A 25380-nucleotide genomic window follows, 5' to 3' on the forward strand; every position below is an offset into this window, starting at 1 on the left:
ACCTTTGGCCCTTACGCAAGCAGTTATTCGGCTTTGCATTGACTGACAGAGTTGTTAGACGGCCTCGTCAAACTCCCAAGCTGGCTGGAGGGCTCTGCCCATAATGTTCCAAACGATTTCAGATGGGGGGGGGGGGGGGAGGGGATCCTGTGACTATGCTGGCCAAGATAGGGCTTAGCAAGCACGACACATGCAGCAGAAACTCTTGCAGTGTGCGGGCAGGCATTGCCTGGCTGAAGAATCGCTCGCCATTCAGGATAACAAAACCTTGAACATCTTCGGCGTTTCGCTGTGCTTTAAGAGTACCGAGGATGACAACCAAAGGGGTCGTGCTGTGAAATGAAATTCCACCCCATACCATCACTCCTGTGAGTCAGGTCGTATAGGGGCGGCGACAATCAGGTTGGTATCCCACGACAGGGCGTCTCCTGGTATGTTTTCGATGGTAATCGGGGCTCAATTCGAAGCAGGGCTGATCACTGTATCACTGTAGGCAATTCTACTCCAGTCAATGAGATTTCAGACCGAAGAGGTGTCTGGAGACGCATCAGAACTATTGCCCCAATTGATAGTTGAGTGCTGAGTAATTACCGTTCCAACTGGAGAAATGCTGAAAATATTTTGCTGGATAATAGAGGAATCAGAAGCTACCTTTACAAGTGGAACAGATTTATTTGAAATATTACGATTAGATGTAACTTGGTTAACTTGCAATCAATGTTTTTCAAATCCTTAGATACAGACAAGAAGCTGAAGGTATCCTGTTTGGACAACTCCGCCGTCTTTTCTTCAGCGAGTGGCTAATAGCTTCCATCGAGTTGTCCAGTCTAGTTTCTGGGAGAGCTGTAGAGAGAAATGCGTGTTTTGATGTTGCTGCTAGGCAGCCGATTGTGTAGGCGTGAACCAGTAAAATGTTATGGTTTGTTACCGGTAACCATGGAAAACATAAAAGCAGTAGTCACACGTTCTGATGCAAGCTCAGGCGTCACACTGAAGAGCGACCTCAAAGCACGTCTAAACACTTTCGTGTCAGAGAGCTGACGGTTCACAATATATAAAACTTATCTGTAAACTTGTTTAAACGTGAAGCGTATTTAGCGACCTTTTTATTCACGCAGCCAGTTTAACGACTGCATCGATCTTCTCAACATACACGCCAGCAGACAAAACAATTGAATACGCTACAGAAGATATTTTAACAGTGCTACATCTACATACTCGTTGTTTAACATTAGATACATGTTATCTGATAACTCATAACAACATAGTCACACACAGACATACAAAATTTATGTATAAATCAACTAAAACAAAGTTGCACATCTCTGGTGGCGTAACTATTCTTATAGATAGAAAAATGTAAAACAAAGGGAGATCTTTTGCCTACGTAAATATAAGGATAGTAATTGCTAGATTCAGAATTTATCGATGACATGAATCCGTCATAGGAATATATGAACCTGAAGGACAACGCGAAGATTGTGAAATATTTTATGGAGAGCTGCTAAAACAAGTAAATAAATATCATAAAACTGATCATTTATTAATATGAGGAGACTTAAATCCAATAACTATAAACATGCCAATAGCAGATAGAGTAGGATTATTTGCTGAAATGAAAATGGGAAGACATAAGAGATTTTGTTATATTCAATCATCAGTTGACTATGTAATAACTAATAAGAAACTAAGTTTTCAAATCCGATATACTCACGTATTTGGAGGTAGAGATATAGGTTCTGGTCACTTCCTAGCGACTTAAGAGGGAGGGAAAAAAGTAAGGAAAACGCAAAGAAAAAACTTGAAATATAAAGTTCATCTTCTGCGAGAAGAAAGCACAAGGTATTTATATCAACAAAGACTGACACACGAACTACGAAAGGTTGAAACTAAAGACAATATTGATGAAGACTGGGAAAGATTCCATCAACAACGTTGTAAATAGTTAACGAGGAAAGAGTAAAGTATCAAACCGGAGAAGGGATCTGAAAATATGAAATACAGAAAGAGCCAACAATGTTAAAGAAAAACAAAATGCTTACAACGCCACCTTACATACACGAACAAATGAAGCCTTGCAAATACAAGAATAGGACAGAAAAAAAGTTAATAAAAGGCTTCCGTTGTGAATCCTGAGAAAGAATCATTGTTAATACTGAACATGACATTCACAGAAGACAGAAAATAGCTTTTAAATTTATGAAGCATACGAATAAATCGGATAAAGATACTGCAAACATTTATATCATAACAGAAAAACAACTGATACAACATCACGGCAATTTATGGCATGAAGTTAGCGAAGAAAACTATTCTACAAAAATTGTTGATAGATAAAGTAGACATAAAAGAATTAAAAGCATCCTTAAACATCACTAAAAATAGAAAAGCTACTGGCCTAGATGACATGAATACTTATTTAATCAAATATGGAGAAATCATTTTACAATTTGCTTCTTTCATTTTTTAAATGTGTGTTGGAAGAACTGCTCTGTACCTGAAGAATGGAACACTGCTGAAGTTACTTCCATATTTAAAAAAGGAAATAGAAAAGACACAGACAGTAATAGAGGAATAAATCTAGTAAATGCGGTTATAAAATTTATGGGAAAATTGTTAATCAAAAATTGCAAACTCCCACTGCTGCAGTAATCTCAGAGGAACAGACAGGCTTCAGAAAGGGACGTTCGTGAAAAATCTTATCGGAAGCCCTCTCACAAAGGCCAAATAAATTTTAATCGTATGTTAAAGTTGTCAGTGGCCTCAACGTTAGTGTCCAGATACTCATAGATAACGCAGGAACTGAAATTCAGAGCCATAAGACAAAAGCAACAATGCTGAAGTTCGTTCTCCAATGTTCGTAAACAAACACAGCCGGGTTAAAAGCCCAAGTGACGTAAGCCGCCGCTTGGGACGCCAAGTAGCAAGGGGCGTCCAAGTGCAAGATCTGTGTTTAGTGCTATTATAATTTGTAGCGAAAACTGGCGCTGGTACAAGTGCACGAAGGAAAAGGAGATGGAGGTTGAGGGGTACTGAATGGTGAATTACTTGTGTGAAAAATTGTTCCGCAACGGGCCCTGTATACAAGTGCTCCAGGAACTAACGGAATCCCTGTTTGATTAGCCCAAACTATGTTGCTGAATGAGCCCGTATTTTAAATACAATGTACCGCATATCCCTCGAAACAAAAAATAATAAACCCTGGTGCGAAGAAAACGCAGTAGCAGAAATGACCCAGGTAATTACTGTCAAATATTGTTGGTATCCACTGCTGCGTCACCATAGAACATATTTTCAGCCTAAATATAATGGGGTATTGTGAACAGAGTGACGTTCATCATGCAAATCAAATAGTTAAAATGTCTCTAAGCACTATGGGACTTAACATCTGAGGTCATCAGTCCCCTAGACTTAGAACTACTTAAACCTAACTAACCTAAGGACATCACACACATCGATGCCCGAGGCAGGATGAAGTGCCTAGAACCCCTCGGCCACAGAGGCCGACCGTGCAAATCACCATGAATTCCGAAAGCATCAAGCATGCTATATCAGTATCGTGTTGTTAAAGACAGTCTGGTGTAAACACTATTTCTTGACTTTCCAAAAGCATTGAATTAGTTCATCAACAATTACAAACAAAAAGTACGATTACACGGGACACCAAAGAAATATGTGACTGGATTCTGGATTTATTTGTAGCGAGAACACAAAAAGTTATACTATGTGCAGAATCAGCGGTAGACGTAGTAGTAATTTCATGCATGTCCAACGAGAATACGTTGATAATCTTGCTGTTCATGTTTCGTGTTAATGACCTCACAGACGATATTAACAGAAACTCCAGACTCTTCATCAACGATAATGTCATCTGAAACAACGTACTATCTGTAAAATGGTGTACAAATAGACTGTCAAATGTTGGCAAAATTGCAGAGTGGTGAGGTGGTTTGCAACTTGCTTTGAATGTTCACCAATGGGAAAATGTTCACTTATCAATGCACAGAAAAGTAGTTTCCTGTAGCTATAACATCAGTGGGTCCAAGTTCGAATGGATGAAGTCATATAAATACCTGGTGGGGTAGAAAATGCAGTGGGTTACAGAGGATAGTTCTTGCAAATCATACAATCCAACCTACAACATTACTCAAGTATGTGGGACCCATAATGAATAACGAAAATTTTCCTGCACAAAGAAGAGCAGCCCGAATGGTCAGTTTTGTTAGATTTACAGTAAAGCTTCGCGGAAATGTTGAAAAACAAGACTGACAGACGTCTGAAGACTGACGCGATCATTCCACGAAAGTATAGTAAGTTTCAAGCACCAGTTTTAACTGACGAATCTGTTGAATATGGCGAATATGGCTAAAACTCCTGTATGGATAACAAAGACGAGATAAGACTAATCAGAGCGTAAACATTCTTCACGTATGATGCACAGGAATGCTACGATAAGACTCCTATTACGTTGTTTTAGTATCATTAACCTTTAACATACACTTCGCAGTCGCTTGCAAAATAACAAAGAACTCAGGGTGGACCAAAATTTGAAAAAAGAAAAAACACCTCAAACACCATTCATTACCAAACCTAATACGGTATAGGAAAACCGTTGGCATTCGAAACAGCTTCCAGTTGTCTCCGAATGGCTAATTACATATCCTGCACGGTTTCAAAGAGAATCGTTTACCGTTCGTCCTGGAAAATAGTACCCAGCTCAGGTAACGATGAAGGCCATGGATAGCAGTTACGCACCCCTCTCTCAAAAGTAGACAACAAAAGTCTAGTAAGTGTGGTGGCCATGGGAGGTCCGATAGTTTAACCTCGTTGTCACAAATTCAGTCCTAGCTGGAGAACAAACACTGTACCACGGGATGTTTCTGATCGGCGAAAATGGTCACATAATTCTTGGCAGTAAAGCGACCTTGCAAAACAACCACGGTGCTCTTGGAATACCACAATATGGATGCTGAAATCATCACCAAACGCGCCGAGTTTCTCGCTCCGCACGTAAAGTCGTCTGGAAGTTGGAAACAGTATGAAACTAGGTTCATCCGGACCAAATGACGTTCCTCGATTGCTCCACAGCCCAGGTTTTTATGGCTATGGCACCACATTTTCCCGTGACGAGCAACAGTTCGCCCTGCAGTCGCCTGCTTACGGGACTGTCTCCGCGTCGTTTTGATGTTAACAGGGTTCTTAAGTGCGACATTCAGTTCTGCAGTTCTCGTCATCTTACTTTTCGTCACATTCCCCTTCAACGACCGTAAAGTCCATCACTCAGAACACAATTCCGCCAGCGTTATGACATAGGGAATGATTTTTTCTGATTTCCCTTGATGGGTTGTAAATCTTCCACGCGGTGCCTCATGAAACACCAAACACTTCGGGTACCTTGGTTACGGAAGCACCTTTGATAGGACCACCAACGGTTTGCTCCCTCCCTAATACACTTATCTGCGACATAGTGCGCTCACAACTACAGAGAACGCTGTTCTGACCACGAATGACACTTGCAATGTATTTAGGACAGTGCACAGCTGTCATCCGTTGTCAACTACAACAGCACAGCCTGCAGGCTCGGATAGCAACTTCATTTACGTTCAAGCATGCTTTTCCTGTGGTGTATTCATATTTTTGTCCATCTCCTGTAAACGTAGATGCGGAAACGTGAAGTGGATGAGGAATTCTTACACATTGTTCCAGACGAGAGGGAGATACAGTCAGGACAGAATTCTTAAAAAGTATTGGTTTGGAAGACAATGAATGAATATGCCCAATTGCCAATGTCCAGTGTTTACCGTATAGTGGAGGTCAGCGTTGATCACAACAGCACGTCCTTCTTTTGGTTAATGGGGGGTGTTGAGAATGTTTCAAAACTAACGAAAATTTTCTGTTTATTCATTGAAACTCCAATACCGACACAATGACAAATGTTTAACCTTATTCGTTTTTCGTAGTGATACATACTTGCAAAAAACTATTAAAAACAGAACACAACAGGCTATGCTTAACGTTTGAAGTCAAGTTTTTAGGATAAAAAGTTGTTGCCAAAATGACAAATTGCAGAGATAATACCTGAGTTTAGCGTAGTGGCTGATTTGAGTGTGCTTAGCACACATGTTTTAAGTATCGGGAATCCGATATATCGATATTCAGAGAAATATAATTCCCTCTCACGATACATTGAAAACTATATCGACATATCGATATAACAGCTGAAAAATATCGACGTACGTGCCTAGAAAAATACCAGCTGCGCACTGTAAATATACTGCCGGTTTTACAGATATATTTTAAGTACTGATTTATTATTAGCTATTCTGAACATCAACAAGCTAGCAGCCCGCCTAGCCCCTTTCGAATAAGAACTCAAAGGAAAACGATTTACGTTCACGCTTACCTTTAACCACTTTGCTAACAATGGTAACTGCATGTAAATGGCATAATAAAAGGTGTCCAGTGACCCGTCGTTCGGTTTCGCCCAGTATCGGATTTGTCCAGAACACTTCATGTCGACTTCTCCGTCCTTTTTTTCTTCCGTTAACACCAGCAACCTAGGAGCTGCAGTGTCAGAATTGCGTGATGAAGCTAAACGTCGCAGTTTCTGTTGTTGAGCCGAGTGCCGATTATGTCAGCAATTCCCCTCACACGTATCCGCTCACCGCAAAGACCAATATTATCATTTAGAGTTTTGTTCATCATTTTCAGCAACTGTTTTCGAAGAACGCCAGCGTGAAGAAAGAGCATACTATTTGTTAAAAATTATTTTTTAATGCAACTGGTGTGCTATTTCTTCGCATCAAAAATGTTCTTGTTCCATTCGCATCACCCCAATCCCCAGTGCGATCGGACTTCTTTTGTGCCACATATACTTGCTTCACACAGTCATACAGAAAGGGCGGACGTGATGAAAGCCCAAAATGTAGTAAGACTTCACAAAGTGAAACTAAAATTATGTTATACTACAGTTTCAAAAGTGCAGATCGTAAAACAAAATATAATATAAAATAAAAATATCGTCACTCGATATTCGTGTTTAGATAGCGATATATAGTGAACAAAGTGTCGCTGGTACATATCGATATATTTGGAGACGATTATATATCGTAGTATCGATTTTGTATCAACAGCCATAACTGACAATACGTGGACTGAGAATACACTGACTGAAAAAAAATAATCATTTTGCAACTCTATTACAGCAAAGACAAAATACTATTTTCCACGATACCTGCAGTAAACTCCGGGTTTGTAGAGGGTACTCATTTCTATACCTATGAAGACTGGAGGTAAAGATGAAGATGTGAACGTTGGAATTTTTAAAAATGGTTCATAGATTGACCCACCAGCGTTATACTTATCGACAACGATTCGTACAATGTGGTCGAAGCTGAACACAGGACAGACAATACCTGAAGTAAGTATGACACTATAAAATGGAGAATGATATCTGTCTGGAGGCTATGAAACTCGAATTACTTGAAAAAGGTTCGATAAATGCTTTAGTAATTAATAGTTGACCATTGGCGTCTGCAGGAATTTTTCCAGTGGGAGGGCAATACTCTAAATGCGTTATTTTTGATTTAATTATTTGATCAGTTCTGAGACGTGCCATGCCACAAGAACTAATTTTGTAGGAGACACAAAAAATTTATTATATTCTTGAGGACTGACTGTTGTGTACCTAGTATTTATATTTGTTATGAACAGTTTACTTAAAAGGTAATTGTGGGACGTGATTACCTACAAAATAACTTTTCTTGTATTATGAAAATGATTGTGGAAGTGACACGTTTTTGAAGTTCACGATCTAGAACGATACCGTTTTACGATGATATTTGACATGTGTCCAACAAAATGTTCAATAAGCTAGTAAATGAAGTTGCAAAATACAATGAAGCGCCAATGAAACAAGTGTAGGCATGCGTATTCAGATACATAGATATGTAAACACGCTGAATACGGCGCTGCTGTCGGCAACGCCTGTATAAGGCAACAAGTTAAAAAAAAGTGTGTTAAATGTTATGGGACTTCACTCCTAAGGTCATCAGTCCCTAAGATTACACACTACTTAGCCTAAATTATACTAAGGACAAACACACACACACCCATGCCCGAGAGATGACTCGAACTTCTGCCAGGACAAGCCGCACAAAGGCAACAAGTGTCTGGCGCAGTTGTTAGATCGGGTACTGCTGGTACAACGGCAGGCTATCGAGATTTAAGTGAGTACGAACGTAGTGTTATAGTCAGCGCACGAGCGATGCAACACACCATCCCCGAGGCAGCGATGAAGTGGGAATTTTCCCGCATGACCGTTTGACGAGAATGCTGTGAATATCAGGAATCCTGTAAAACATCAAATCTCCATCATCGCTGTGGCCGGAAAAGATCCTGCAATAACGGGACGAATGAAGAGAATCGTTAGACGAGACGGAAGTGTAGCCCTTCCCAAAATTGCTGCAGATTTCAATCTGGGCCAGCAATAAGTGTCAGCATGCGAACCATTCAACGAAACATCATCGGTATGGGCTTTCGGGGCCGAAGACCCACTCGTGTACCCTAGATTACTACAGAGACGCCTGTGCCCGTCAACACCTACTTGGTAATCGACAACATACCAGTGGACAGTTGGGATGGGAAACACATCGTGGATGTACTGCAATGATAGGCATCATAGTTGATAGTACGATAAATTTTAGCAATTTTATCGTAATTCTAACACCAACCAATGACGTGGCGCATGCTTACCAATATCTGTATCATCGCTCAATAGCCCCTTCACTACTTTGCGAGTACATTTGCGAATTTAAATAGATAACTGTGCAGTATGTTCTTTCATTGCTAATTCTCGAACATATACAACAAAGTGTATCAGACAGCGATCAACATATCTCTAGCACTTCGATCATAGTGCGTAATTTACGATCTTTCTGTATGTGGGTGGAAGTCGCAGGTCATTCCCGCATTCTTAGGATAAAGGTTGAGACCGAAAGACCTCCTCACGTTATCTTGACCAATGTTCCATGCATCACTGGCACCGATTTAATCTGCAGCTGACCACAAGTAGACCGCAATATTCCACGATTCGTGTGGGAACATTGCGAACCGAGGCTGTAACTGCTGTCCCGCACCCATTCAAGAGCATAATATTTATCCAGATGCGCGAATCCCGAGGGCGTTAACAGCATTTTAGGTAATTTGCAGCATTTTACGTAAATCAACTGCGCTTTCAGTTTTAAAGTATTGTCCTAGTGTCTGGGATCGTTACCAAGAAGGTATGCGTAAGAGGGAACATAAACGAATGCACTGCTAAGGCTACAATGTTCTCTACTTAAAACATGCTATAATGATAGATCGTTGCGGTTTCTGGCCTATTAGTTATATGGAATATAACGCTGTTACTGTCCCAATGTAAGAAGTATATTTCCAGCGCATGACGTACATCCTCCTTGCAGGTTTCTCTACGATAAACTATGGTGATAAACTGTAAAATGAAGAATTACAGTGATTCCTTATGATACATTTACAATGTAGCTTTCCAGAGGTGTGTAGCCCTCACTATTCATATTGGATCATGGTTCAGAAATTATACTATGCTCGCATCAGTCCTGTATAAAATGACCGATAATAACGGAGAATGCCTCTTAAAATGAAATACACAAACGCATGCACCGGTGTTTGACATGTGAAATTACACCTCATGCCGCCAATAACTCCGTAAACAGTACATTTGTCAAGCAGGTGTATACACGGGGGCTGTAGTAACTCACCAACACCTGTCACTAACTTAGGATCCCCATGGTTATGAAACTGAAGACTCGATTTTATGCCCAAGATGCTGCAGGAAAATGGAGTACATCGCATAAATCTTCATTCGTCTAGGGGCATGTGTCGAAACAGGATGGAAGTCCTCTGATGACCAAGAAATTGCTGTTAAGGAGTGCAAGTAGGCAGTGCTCTAAGTCACACACAGAACACGTAGTTGTATGCGAGTTGAACGTTGGTTAAGCCACACAACTGACAGAACAACAGAAAAAATGGTCAAATGACCTGCAGTAACAAGTCCCTCTTCCTGTAGAATGCATCATCAGTCTACCAATGCCGACCGCTGTGGCTGAGTGGTTCTACGCGCTTCAGTCCCGAACCGCGCTGCTGCTATGGTTGCAGGTTCGAATTCAGCCGCGGGCACGGATGTGTGTGATGCCCTTAGGTTACTTAGGAGTTGGATTATTTCGGGGAGGAGACCAGGCAGCGAGGTCATCGGTCTCATCGGATTAGGGAAGGACAGGGAAGGAAGTCGGCCGTGCCCTTTCGAAGGAACCATCCCGGCATTTGCCTGTAGCGATTTAGGGAAATCACGGAAAACCTAAATCAGGATGGTCGGACGTGGGATTGAACCGTCGTCCTCCCCGGTTACTTAGGCTTAACTAGTTCTACGTCTAGGGGACTGATGACCTCAGATGTTAAGTCCCATAGTGCTTAGAGCCATTTGAACCATTAGGACCAGTCTACCATTAAATCCTATCTCCTTAAAACTCCATCTCAATTGATCACGCCATCCACTCTCTGTCATCCTTTAACGCATATGAAAGTATGTTCAGAGGCAGGTTGTTCTCTTTTTTCCAGGAAAGCATCGAAGAAAGCAGCCAGCTCCCTTGTACGGTATAAGTACTCCCTCAATAGACATGCAGTAGAATGTTGCGTCGACGATTCCTGGTGCATCCTTCTCAACGTTCTCCCATATTCCTCTTGCTCTCATATACTCGTTCCCATGTACAAGAATCTTTGTACACCAATCAGAAGATATGCAAGTACTCCCTCAATTTCCCCACACTTCGTCGTATTTTCCCTTAATTTGAACGTATTTTCCGTCATTTTTCGTAATTGTATCGATTTTATGTCACTTCTATCCATGCGATCAAGGCAGCACTTCCCGTTTCATGTTTTAAAATTGCTTGTAAATGTGGTATGGCTGCCAACTCCTAGTGCAAATGCTCTGTTTTCCTGATCAGACTGCATAGTAGTATTGTACTTGAATGCTTCCAGTGACCTCCAACCTCATATTCTACAGTTGCTGCATGTTTGCTCTGTTTCCTGTATGTTTGCGCCTCATGACGTGTTCTTCGCGCCGGTGGATTCAGCTTCGAACATAGAACACATCTCAGGACGTAATGCGTGGTTGTTCCTCCTACGAGCCCTATCTCTGATCTGGCCTGTTGTGGATCTACATCCCAACATCATTCCAGATATAACGCTCAGCTCATCCACACTCGAACGCTAACTCGAGTCTATTGTGGGACCTGGTAGCCATCTGCAGCACGTGCGCTTGAATTACAGCTTGTTATTGTCGAACGTGAAATGACTGGTTTTTTCCCCACCAAGTGAGCTAATGGCCTGTAAGATTGCATTCTCTAATGGTATTTCACGTGCATGAAATGTTTCCAATACACAAGTGATCATCTATTAATGGCACTGGTGCGCTTTGCTGGATGCCACAAAATAATGAGATGCGAATTGTATCCTGCAGTTGAATGTGAAAACTATTGATTTTGCTCGTAAAACTAAAAGAAAATGGACTGTGCCTATTTTCCTGTAAAGAGGACATTTTTTATCGTCGCGACTGTGTTTTCCACAGTACAGTGCTCAAAACAGCATGTGGGCAAGTTCCGTAACAGGCCACAACTCTCCTTTTAGACAAACAACCCATGGTTGGGATAGCCCATATCTATGAGTTTGTTCTGAGGAACACCGGCATTGCTCTCGATGTGTACCTGACTGCTCGGCAGCGTTATCACCGAAGTGCATTGTACTGAAGAAATTGTGGTGTGAGGCTGCAGTCACTTTAGGTGTAAGGGGGCTCATGTTTCACAAGTAGTCGACTTGTGGAAAAGCCATCTGGAGCGTTTTCGGCATGGGCAGGCTTGCGCTGCATAATTTACCTTTTTTGTTGTCTAGACTGTTGCCTCAAGGCATTCTGCATATTGAAATTGACCGTGGAGCGTAGTGGAAGGCCCGGTGAGGCTAGCGGCCGCACTGGCGTGGCAGAAAACAGCAAAGGGCGGCCATCGGCCAGCACATGCCACGAGGCGTGTGGCAGAGCAGCTGGTCGTTTGAAAAAGCCTTTCTCCTCGCCAAAGGTGTATGAAGTGGGGGAGGGGGAGGCGTGAGGAATAGGACCTCGATTTTGGGTAGTATGTGATAGTTCATTGAGGAGAATGCACGCGCAACTACCGCCCCCTTTGCAGCCTTTCAGGACGACGATTTTCCCCAGTACATGTGCTGCATTATGACCCGTTCAGCACGAGTGCTGGTTTTTTTCACAATTTCGAAGTGTAATTCGAACTGCGATGCTTTTTTTTCCATCGGTTGTTGTAATGCATATTAACCTCAGACACCTGGACTGCGGGGAGGTTTTTGAGTAGTAGCGAACTCTGACAGCAAACAACGACAGATAATGTATGCTCACAGGTAATTCACCTTTTCAACTCCTCTCTGTGCAACACCAGCATCTCATCAGTTGAACATATTTCCCAACAAAAAGAATAAATATAGTACCTTAGATCCTAGCCTTTTTTCCAACCTGCTTGTAGGTGAAGGGTACTGTTTGAGAATGTCTGTCACTAGTTTCAAGTCGTACTGCGAAGTTTTTTCCCAGAAGGATAACACCAGGTGTATGGTATCGTCAGTTTCAGAGTTGTATTGCGATTTCAGTCCATCCTTTTGTAGTGTCATGCATGTAGATGTGTGATTAATTCTGATCTTTATCATTAATTTCGTAATTAGGACCTATCTTTATTTCATTTTCCTGACCAAAATAAATACAGTACACTAACCTATCCTTCCTCTTCTGCATCAGGACAGTTTCCATATGTTGGGGGGGGGGGGGCTGCACTTGGGCTTTCCTTGCAGTAGAATCAGGGTTCACACCATGGAAAGGGCATACCCATTTTTAATTTCTCGTCAATTCAAAGTGCCTCTGGTGGTATAATTGTATTAGGGGTTGCACTTGGACTTTCCATCTAAGAGGACCAGTGTTTAAGTTCCAGAAAGGGTACTGCCAATTTTAATTTCCCAGATGGAGTGGGACACGAGCACAGCCCTGGGACAAAGAAATTCCGCCGAAATTCGAAATTCCCGCAAATAGGGTAGGTTGTGGAAGGGGGAGGGTGGGAAGGGGGGAGGGGCCTGGGGCGTGCTTGTAGGCTGAGAAAAACAAGTGATGTAATCTGGGGATGGGAGTTGGCATGGTTGGGGGTGCGGAGTGGGGTTGGTCGGAGTCGACAGCTGATTAATTGATCAATTTAATTAATTTGCGTAATAATCTGATATCAAAATTGCACCGAGAACCCCATCACTCTACTACTTACGATCTATGTTTGACACTCGTAGACTTTTCTTGGCCAGGAACGTATTCTATGTCCTCCCCGTCAGTGAAATTTTATTTTGCTGGCTTAACTTCATCTACTTCATGATCACCAATCCTGACGTTAAATTTCGCGTTGCTCTGATTTCCGTTGTTTCTAATTGCTTTCATCTATTCTTAAATTTACTCCCAGTCCATATTGTGTTTCTATTACGCTGTTTATTCCGTTCAACACATCCGTAATTATTCTTCACTTTCAAAGAGAATAACAATGTAACCAGCGAATCTTACTATAATATTCTTTCCCCCTGAATTTTAATACCAGTCTTGAACTTTTATATCTGCCATTGTTTCTCGATGTATAGATTGAACGGTTGGGTGAAAGACTATGATTGTGTATTACACCTTTCTTAATCAGCGATCTTCGTTTTTGTTCTTCTACTATTCTTGTTCCCTCCTGGCTCTTGTATATCTTATATATTATCCGTCTTTACCTACACCTTACACCTATTTTTCTCACCCTCTTGACTCTTGTACATATTATGTTGCCCATTTCTCCCTATATATTTCCCCTATTTTTCTCAGAATTCAAACATCTTATACATTTTTACATGGCCGAACGCTTTTTCCAAGCCGCCAAACCCTATGAACGTGTCTCGATCTTTTTACAGTCTTGCTTCTGTTATCAACAGCGAATTTAGAACTGTCCCTCTAGTGCCTTCACCTTTTTTAAATGGTAAACTGACCGTCATGTAACTCATCCTCAATTTTCTTTTCCATTCTTCTGTATTACTATTGTTGTCAGCAACCTGGATGCATGAGGTGTTAAACAGACTGTGCTATAATTCTCGAAGTTGCGGGCTCTTTCACTCTTCGGAACTGTGTGGATGATGTTCTTCTGAAAGTATGATGGTATATCGTCAGACTCACATTTTCCACACATCAACGTCAACAACCGTTTTGTTGCCACTTCCTCCACTGATTTTAGAAATTCTGGTGGAATACTTTCTAAACTTACTGCCTTATTCAATCTTCAGTTTTCCACATCTCTTTTAAATTCCGATTCTAACAATATATCTACTATCTCTTCTATATCGTCTTGTGATTCTTCGTCTAGAAGGTCACAAGCAAGTTTTCCTCCTCATACATGCCTTGAGTGCATTCTTTCCACTTATCCGCTCTCTCCTCTGAATTTAACTGTGAAATTCTCATTGTATTCCTAATGTCACCATACTTGCTTTTAATTTCACCGAAAGTTGTTTCGCCTTTTCTACACGCTGAGTCAGTCCTTCCGACAGTCATTTATTTTCTGATTACACATTTCTCATGCAGGAATTTCGCCTTACCTTCCCAACACTTCCACTACGTTTATTCCTGTGTAATTTGTATTTTTGCATTCCTATATTTCTCTGAATATTTTTGTATGAAGTGAAATATTTCTTCCGTTACAAATGTTTTCTTTCCATTTAACTTCTTTGTACCTATGTTTTTCTTACCAACATCTGTGATTGCCCTTTTTATTGTTGTCGATTTCTCTTTAACAGAACTGCCTACTGAGGTATTCGTTATCACAGTACCTATAGCCTCAACGAATTTCATGCTAACATCTTCATTCCTTAGTACTTCTGTATCCCACTCCTTTGCGGATTGATTCTTACTGACTAGGCCCTTAACTTCAGTCTTCTCTTCATCACTACTAAATTGTGGTCTGGGTCCATATCTGCTCCTGGGTAAATCTTACAGTCTAGTAACCGATTTCAGAACCTCTGTCCGACCATGACATAATATAACTGAAAAGTTACTGTCTCCCGTCCTTTTGCAAGTATTCCTGCTCCTTTTGTAATTAATGAACAGAGTATTCGCTACTACAAGCTGAAATTTGTTGCAGAGCCCAATTAGTCTTCCTCCTCTCTCATCCCTAGTCCCAAGACCATTTTCTTCCAGAACTTTTTCGTCTACTACTTCCCCTACAACTGCAATCCTATCTCCCATGACAATTAGATTTTCATCTCCCTTTTCGTACTGAGTTACCCGTCCATATACTCTCTATACCTCTTCATCTTGTGATCCCGACGTCGGCACGTATACCTTAACTATCGTTGTCGTCGTTGGTTTCCTGTTGATTCTGATTATAGCAAACCAATCACTGAACTGCTCACAGCAACTCAACCTCTTCCCTACTCACAACAAATCCTACTCCCATTATACCATTTACTGCTGCTGTTGATATTACCCTACACTCATCTGACCAGAAATCCTTGTCTTCCTTCCCTTTCACTTCTGTAACGCTCACTGTATCTAGACTGAACTTTTGTATTAACCGTTACAGATTTTTTAGCTTCCTTACCACTTTCAGACTTCTGGCATTTCAAGTCCCGGCTCGGAGAACATTATCCTTTCGTTGGTTATTCACTTTTATTCTCATGATAACCTTGCGATCTTCAGTTTCCTCCTGGAGATCGGAAAGGGGGACTATTCCGGACTAGTTTACCATTCGAGAGATCATCACGACACTTTTTCAGTTACAGGCCATGTGTCCTGTGGAAACAGGTTATGTGTCTTTAATGCAGTAGTCTCCATTACCATTTGATCCTCACGCCGTTGATCATTGCTAATTCTTCCACCTTCGGGGCAGTTTCCCGCCCTAAGGGCAAGAGAGTACCCTGAACCTCTGTCCGCTCCTCCACCCTCTTTGACGAGGCCGTTGGCTGAGGAAGGGTACGTCTTTTGCCGAAAGTCTTCGGCCGCCAGAGCTAATGACTTTTATACAAAATTTAAGCGGTAGCGAGATTCGACCTGTGACCGGGGACATTACCAACAAAGACGCCACCCTGTTTGTTACATGTATGTAAAAGCAATCGAACATCGGCAGGTATATGTGTTCATTCGCCACGGGACTGCACCCTTTCACGGTTTTTTATCTTTTTGTTATTGCTTCTTCGTTCACTCGTTTCTGTTCTCGGCGTTTGGTCTGGGCGGACGACAGATGAAACCTGTTGAAGTAGATTGTTGAAGTAGATTGTTAGTTTTTTGTTACAGAGCCCTCTGAACAAACACTCTGACCTACCGTGCAGGGAACCCCTTGAACACAGGTTCAAAAAAAGAAAAATATGCGTGAATTCCTAAGGGATCAAACTGCTGAGGTCTTGGGTCCCTAGACTAACCCACTACTTAAACTAACTTATGCTAGGAAGAGGACTCGAACCTCCGGCGGAAGGGGTTGCGCAACCGTGACATGGCGCCACAAACTACGTGGTCACACCCCGCGGCATCATGGTTCAGGCACGGTCCGGTATGAACGTGTTAATTTCGTCTCTCCTCTCCTGCAGTTTACATTTGATTATTTACTACGGTGTCTACAAACATGACACCAAGCACCCAATTTTTCATCTCTGACTATCAATTCCTATAGTCAGTTGCAGTTCACCTACATCTTCATGGACACTCTGCAAATCACACTTAAGCGCCAGCGCATTTCCCCTACCTGAAGTACTCCACATGTTATGTCAACGTAACTTTACTCACACCTCCCTACCTGGCCACTAAATCCGCCAAAGTTCTATTCAACCTTCCAGATCTAAGAAAAGAATCCTCTCGGTCTCTGTGTCACGGTTCTCCTTCTCCACAATTTCCACCAGTTTGGTTCGGAGCCCTTTTCCCCATAATTTCCATAAGACATCCATTTCACAACGCTCTCCTAAGAAAATATTTATGTTGCACTTCTTTCTGAAACAAGCAAATTACGTTTTCCATGTGTGGGACAAGAAGATGAATTGAAAATAAAGTGAAAAACAAACATGATTGTTTCAAGATCGAATTAAATTAGCCATGCTTCATCAGCATACACGGTATTAAAGACTGACTGCCCAGAATGGAATTCTTCTATAATTTGATGACAGCATTCAACATACTTAATTTTTTTTCTTAGGGATTACAAAGTACCTTGTCAACGATTGTAAATATTTTTAGCCGAAGATAGCCATGCAAAGTTTTATAAAAATACTACCGATTCGATCCCAAAGCTGCACTTAATTTGCAGGTTAGTGCAGCGGCGAACCTTGTTAATAGTCGGCGGGGCTTGTAGTATGTTTTCTTTGGCAGCGTTTGTTGCTGACGTTCTGAAATGACTTTCACCTTCAAGAGCATTGCTCTCATATCTGAGACCGAAAAGATAACTACAAATTGTAGCAGTCGAAGGTAAGGCTTGGTCATAATCCGATTATAATGATTCAGACACTGCTCTGCGCTTTCTCCAATATTGAAATCTTTATCTCCTGGAAATTCTCCCTTATCAACTCCATTAGTGCCTAAGTGATGTATATAGGGCGTAAGACGTTACACGCCTTTAATTTCTTGAACGATTCTACATGTCGATTTTTTGTAAGCTGAGGGATACGTAATGTATTGTACGAACGGTGCTCTGAACTCTGGTATCAATCGATATATTGAAACAAATATGATTTTTTAAATGGAGTCGTATATTTTTCGTACCTACATTCAATAGGTCTTGGAAAGAACATTACAGTGATATAGCAGTTTTTGGTATTAACGCTGAGACCTCTCGCAAAAGAGTCTGAGAAATGCACTAAAATTGGAAAGCAATGCTGCTAGAGTCGGCGAAGCAGAACTCAGATGCCACGCTCCATCGTTGTAGATAGTAAGACAGGCCTACGTTATTAAGGTAAAACCTGCTTTCCTTTACGACACATAGCTAGCTATGATTTTTGAATAAGGAACTATGAGACATGCTAGCTTCTGGTGCATCAGATGGGACTTAGGAAAACTATTTCAAATGCTTCTACGTTTTCCAGTTTTTTCTGAAAACCACTACCGTTTGGTCAGGCAGTGTTCCATTTCCATTTCGACAGCATTTGTTAGACAACAGCCGTATGAAAGTACCACGTTTAACTTCCGCTCATTCGTGCACAAGTCTGCGTGTAAGAAATTTTAAAGCAGGAATGACCTGACGATGGATAACACAGTTCCTGTTGGTTCTGCAGTGCAAAATAAACAGTCAAAAGGCTTCATACCGCGACGTAGCTGGTGGCGGGAGTGTGTTTGCAACGCAGGCGGTATCGGCCAGCTTATTTTTCAATTGTAAAATATTTCTAGGATTCTTTTTCGAAGAGTTTCAAATCAAAAATTAAAAAGCGTTATATCAGCACACTCGTCTTTTCCAGCGCTTTCGGATGCTGTTAAAAACAATGTTATTCTACTTAAGAAAATCATGATTAAATATCTCGATCTATACAAGAGATAAATTTCTTTATTGAATACCAAAGTTCGCGCCCTTTGGGATAGCATCATTTGCTGAAAAGCTTGTTTCGGTATTTGGAATCGTTCGCGAAAGAAAAGGGGTAGGGAGGAGGGGGGGGGGGGAGTTATGTCATACGTGATTCAACCCGTGTAACAAGTAAACAAGTAAATTTGTAGGCCGAGCACACTGAAATTAATACTAACGACCATCAATGGAAACGAAATAATCAGCAACATTCCGTTTTAGTGATTCTCTTAGGTTCGTTCTATTTCGTCTCGTGTACGACTTGTATATGTCGATGAAATCTAAGCAAAGTTCGTGTAACAGTATTTTTCATCATTCACGTCAGTTTAACGTTTTTAGACTGACATCAGATTTCCATTAGTGATTCAGTTCACCGCGGATAAATATACCAGTTTATTGGTTTCAGCATTCATATTACGAGAGGCGAAGTACCCAAAACAGTGTAAGTGTAGCCATTAGCAGGGAAAATTCGGCATTTCTGTACTTCCCGCCGCATTTACTAACGGAAACGACGTAATGGTGGCAAAGTGGATTGAGAGAGCCTCGTCCTCGAGTGGCAGTTGGACAGCGTGTGTACGCCCGCTGCCAGGCGGACATGTCGACATTCCGAGCACGAGAGAGAGAGAGAGAGAGGGGGGGGGGGGGGGAGAGAAAAAAGCGCGACATGAAATTAATTTCGCTCGGCGAACATCGTTTCGACTAATTCTGGCGGGAAGAGGTTGTCGTCATCAGGCGGCAGCAGCGCCCCCCAGCCACCGCCCGTATAGACAGAATGATATAACAATTTCCCGTGTTGTCAGCAGAATGAAATGTGCCGCCGGCGCCGGCGACACCGCCATTATCGTTGGGAAGTGCTCCCCCGCCCTGTGTACTGTACTGTGCGGCGGTAGACTGCGAGCGACACGCGTACCAACTGCGGCCAAACAGTTTGGCAAGCCGGCCCCCGGGGGCACCGCGTGCCAGCCGCTAATGAAATACTGACGCCGCTGTCAGCCCTGTCTGTGCGCTGTCCTTCGGATGTGCATCACTGTCGCCACATACAAACCGTCCGCGGCGGCGCATTGACCGCCTGGAATCAGGACACGTCGTCCCGTTTAGGACGGTACCCAGGTGACGCCCTAACTGCAAACGCCAGAGTTACAAAAAGCTTATGTTTCCCTTAGTAAGTACGACAGACGGTATTATTTCTAGTAAATCTATTCGTAGTTGCGAGTATGAACCACCTTCGGCTGTGTATTGGAATGACCGAAAATTATGAAGGACTGTAACTAGAACCCGGAGCGGGAAAGCAAGGGGACCGCTTTATGGAGAGGTCGCCTTGATCGCTTCAGCCATCTGAGCACGAATCACGGCCACACCCAAACTTCTCTACGCCGTCGTCCATGTGTCACAACCTGCGTGTATTTTCCCATCCATGATGGAAATGTTTATTGAGAATGGAGGCCCTGGTATTGGCGAATAAATAAAAAATTTCTGTGTCTGTGTTACTGAGAAGTACAACGTAATGTTTCTTCGGACACCCGTTTCACGTGTAAGTTTGGCTTTTGCACCCCACATAAACTGACGGACGCGAAAGTCCTATGCTGGTGACCTACAAGGCGACAAAAAATTTTTGAACAAAGGAGGTAACACATTTCATTGACAAATATTTCATCACTTCATTTGCTGCTTTATAAAGAATAAACCTGTTTTTATGTTACAAAACTGTGTAACAAACGTGTACCTGAACCACCAAATGATGAGCCACACGATTACTCTCTGCAATAGGGGAAGGTCAGGTAGTAGCGGACGGTTAAGCTTTTTCTCAAATTTTCAATACTTGATATGAAAGCAATAAACACCACAATGTACTGTCATAAGTCATAAAACAACCATCCTAGTATTTACTCTGAGGGAGGAGAATTACTATTGTCTATTGGTTTCTGAAATTTATCTGAATTTTAACTAAGGAGAAAGGTTGGAGAGTTGTATCGGACAGGATATAAATTACAGAAAATAAGCAAATATTTCTCACAAAACACTTGTTTGTTGGTATTATTAGATGACAAATGGTAAATATTTATTGAATTGAGTGATTTTTATAATTTTAGTTTCACAAATACTCACTAAATGATAAAAAATAGTAAGTATCCCATTTTATACACTTAACAATTAATTACTACATCTTGACACGACCTTTAATTTTTATTAAAGAAACAGCCATCACATCATAGGACAGAGCGCTGCTTTCAAGGTCTGCGCAGTTTTCGTGGGCACATCCGTTACACAATCGACACTCGATACAGTCCTCTTCAAAAGTTTCGTCACAAATAATGCAGTGCGTCACGCCATCGCTTCTAGTGTTTTCATCGTCAAATTTTAGTTTCTTCTTAGCATTTTCTGTGGATTTTTCGATTTCTGTTATAGAATTATCCTTCATTTTACTCCATCCAGTTTTTCTGTTGGTCAAAGGTTTGGTTCTAGCTTGGCATACAGGCTTTTTTTTAGGTTTGTTCTTGTTTCTCCTCTTCTCTCAATTTACGTTTTTCTTCCCTAAGTTTCCACTTAGCTTCAGCAGCTTTTTGTCTCTTTTCCTGTTCTTCTTTCTTTGCTTCCAGTTGTTTTTTGTATGGAGTTGAGGTCAAAATTTCACTCTTCTCTCTAACATTCTGCCTTGAATGACAGGGGAGAGGGGAAATTACATCTAAAATTTGGTGAAACTGAGATGTCTTAGAGGAATCAGTTGCTGGATCGTGATTAGAGGACTCTGGTAATGCAGACTAGGAGTAAGCACTCAGGTAATGGAGGTCAGGCCAGGGGCTGGTGAAGATATGGGAGATGAAGGGCCTGGTAAGGACATGGAAGCAGATGAGAAGCGTGGTAAAGACATGACAGAAGATGGGCATGGTAAAGGTGTGGCAGGCGAGGGGGCTGGTGAAGATATGGCAGATGAGGGGCCTGGTAAAGACATGTCAGCAGATAAGGAGCCTGGTAAAGAATGTCAGAAGACGGACATGGTAAAGACATGGCAGAGGGAGAGCCAGCTCCAGGACTGGTGGATGAGGTACGAGTTGATTCACTGTTCTTGTTTAGTGAAGGAGCGTTATCCAAATCACTGAAAATATTTCGCTTCAGAGGAGAAATTCCTGTGCATTCAAAGCCCGACTTTGCCAATTCCATCCTGCAAATCCTTGAGAAACCTGATCTCATTAAACCTGCTATGTCCTTCAAGGTTATCTTCATGTTAGGATATTGTCGCACCCAGTATGGACATGCCTCATGATAAGCATTTTTGAAGGGTCTCACAACGGTTCTGACGAGTGGCTGTAGTTTGTGGGAAGTGTGTGGAGGTGGGCTTGTGAATATAGTGTTTCTTTGCAAACGTTGTGATGTCCAAGTCCTAGTGGCTTACCCGGCCGCGGTTGTCCAGCGGTTCTAGGCGCTCAGTCCGGAACCGTGCGACTGCTAGGGTCGCAGGTTCGAATCTTGCCTCGGGCATGGATGTGTGTGATGTCCTTAGGTTAGTTAGGTTTAAGTAGTTCTAAGTTCTAGGGGACTGATGACCACAGTTGTTAAGTTCCATAGTGCTCAGAGCCATTTTAACCATTTTGAACCTAGTGGCTTGAGTAGCCATTCACGGTTAGTAATGCAGGGATTCCCTGGATTGGATTCATTCGTTCGACAAACAAAACAAACCACTTGAGGAAACCATCCTTAGTGATCCTTCCACTTGATTGGGGAACAAAATCACTTCCTACTGGGGCATCTTTGTTGAGATAATTCTCTATTTGAACATGACTGAAGGCAAACAGCGATGGGATAAACACATCCCCTGCAGCATTAACTGAGAGAAGAATCGTGACATTCATGCATCTGCCACCTGAAGTCAATTTTCCAACTTGCTTTTTACTTTTGACTGATGTTACTTTCAGTTGTTGGTATGAACAGACGTTACACCAGTTTCGTCGTCGTTAAAAATCTTGGAGGTGCTGAACTGATACTTGTCCATCAAGTCAAAAAGTCTGTCAATAAGTCGGTCAACTTGTTCTTTGCTGAAATCTGCTGCTCTCTGTAACCTTGTCGTTTCTGCTGTCCTCAGCCGCAGTTCTGTATGTCTTTTCATAAAGTTATAGTAGAAGTCTTTCCCTGCATTCAATTTTTCTATATTGAACCTATGTTTTATTTTCATTTTCTCAGCAAATTGATAAGCAATCTTCAACAACTCTTCCTTGCTTATTGGCATTAGCTGACTGTCTAGAGTTTTAATGTGACCGTAGAGTACTTGCTCCTGAAAGTTGTAGTAAAATCTTTTGAGTTTCCCAGTTTAGGTTTCAGTTCTACCTCATTCCCCTCCGAAAAGTTCTTAAACCGGTCGCCAAGGGTACGTTTTGGGACTGAAAAACGCTCACTAGCTTCTCGAATTTTCACTTCCCATAAACGAACTTTTTCTACAGCCGTCTTCCTATTTTTTCTCTCTATGTATGCCTCACTTTCCCCATTTCGCCTGTAAAATGAAACCAATCCTTCAAAACTTAATTTTAGTTGGCTATGATTGTTGTGCTGCACAGTCCTCAATGTTTATGTCCGATACAGCCCGTCCAGATATGAGAAGAAAATTCGACTGCTATCTTCTTACTTTAAACAGATTTACTGCCTGAAAGATGTAGTACAAAATCCTTATTGCTACCAAGGACCTTAGAATTACAATTACCTCCAAGCCGGGTATAGCACTCCAGAGTTATTTTCATGTATGAAAAAAAAGGACTCACAAACATAAGATGCATCGTCACTTCCATACACAAAGTACAAGCGGTACAAAATGGCATAACATCCGCTCTGTCTTTATAGCCAAGACTGCAGTGTTGCTGCTACGCGTGGCAAAAATCAGAAGCACCAACTGTCCGATATAACCCGCCATCCGATACTATCGGGCCGCGAGGGATTAGCCGAGCGGTCGCCGGCACGGTAGCTCAGTGTGTTCGGTCAGAGGGTTAGCTGCCCTCTGTAATAAAAAAAAAAAAACCTTCAACGGGTGTCCTACGACGTCCGCCCCGAGCAAATGCAACGAACAAATGCGTTCAAAGCGATCTAAGGCGCTGCAGTCATGGACTGTGCGGCTGGTCCCGGTGGAGGTTCGAGTCCTCCCTCTGACATGGGTGTGTGTGTTTGTCCTTAGGACAATTTATGTTAAGTAGTGTGTAAGCTTAGGTACTAATGACCTTAGCTGTTAAGTCCCATAAGATTTCATACAAAAAAATGGCTTTGAGCACTATGGGACTTAACATCTGTGGTCATCAGTCCCCTACAACTTAGAACTACTTAAACCTAACTAACATCACACACATCCATGCCCGAGGCAGGATTCGAACCTGCGACCGAGGCAGTCACGCGGTTCCGGACTGAGCGCCTTAACCGCGAGACCACCGCGGCCGGCATTTCATACACATTTGAACATTTTTTTTATACTACCGGAACTTCCCCTATACCAGTTACAATTAAATAAGTTTCGCCTTGACTTTGCTGGTTTGCTTTGAATTAGGCACTTAGGGTTAGGGTTGACCGTGATCTTTATGAACATCAATGGATAATGAAAACTGCTTTAGTAGTACCCGGCATGTGTTCCAGAGCTACGGAGAAAAGAAAAGTATTTGGTTTTATAATATGTTTTTGCTAAAGTGCGTTTGGATACAGAATATAGCTCATTTTTCCGTCTGGTGGGCACACGAACAAGTCTGATGGTTTCCCGACGTGTGAGCAGGCCACATACAGTAGTACATGTGAAAAGCGCGGATTTTTCTAATTTAGTCCACGCACTTGTAGTGACTGTCCATGCGCCTTGTTGATGGCCACTGCAAACGCGAGTAGCAGAGGAAACTGCAAGCTTTTGATCTTTTACATTTTCCATTCGTTTGTCTTAATAGCTAATATCGGAAAGTTCGTGACCGATTGATTTGAAATTTTGACACAGTGTCGCACTGGAGTACGCTCTTGGTTTTATATATCTTTTAAACACGCTTGAGAAATGTGTTGCAAATAGCTTAATCAGTAAATAAGTGATAAAACAAAACGACGCTTCAGTTTCTCACGCAACTGTACTTTTATGACCTCATTTCTCCTTAAGTAATTATAGTACAATGACAAAAATTGGCCTGCACATTTAATGATGTACATTGATACTGGATGCAAAATGTGTTGCGAATATAATTACTAGTAGTGAAGTAATACATTGCTTGATGTGGTAGTTTTACGGCATGTGTAGCGACAATGCAATAAGAGATAACCTTTTTTTCTTTCATCATTTTGTGGAATGTGTCAGTTAGAAAAATTTCTCTAAAGGTTTGAAATTATAAATTGTATTAAGTTTGTTTTTAGCCGCGAAGTTTTTTTACTCTCAAGTAGTGGATGAAGAACTCTGGGTATTTTCGCACGGTGACATTTCATTATTTATGACGTCATATCTCCTACACTATATGTCATGCTCCTTTTTCGGCTTTGCAGGAATACTGAGACCATCTAACCAAAGTTTCCTCGCAATAAGATGAATGATTTGGGAAATCACAGAGGACAAACGTACAAAGAAACGTTCAGTTTCATTTGTACAGACTATTTCACCTACAGAGTATTATACCTCCATCATAGAGTGGATTTATATCAGTTAATAAGGTATAATTGTATTATATGTATAAAAGATCTTTGGATAAATGGCAGCGCTGCGTGGCAACAGAAGAAAAAGATAAGCTAAGAATAGTTT

The sequence above is a fragment of the Schistocerca gregaria genome, chromosome 1 (assembly GCF_023897955.1).
Source record: "Schistocerca gregaria isolate iqSchGreg1 chromosome 1, iqSchGreg1.2, whole genome shotgun sequence".
Lineage (NCBI taxonomy): Eukaryota > Metazoa > Arthropoda > Insecta > Orthoptera > Acrididae > Schistocerca > Schistocerca gregaria.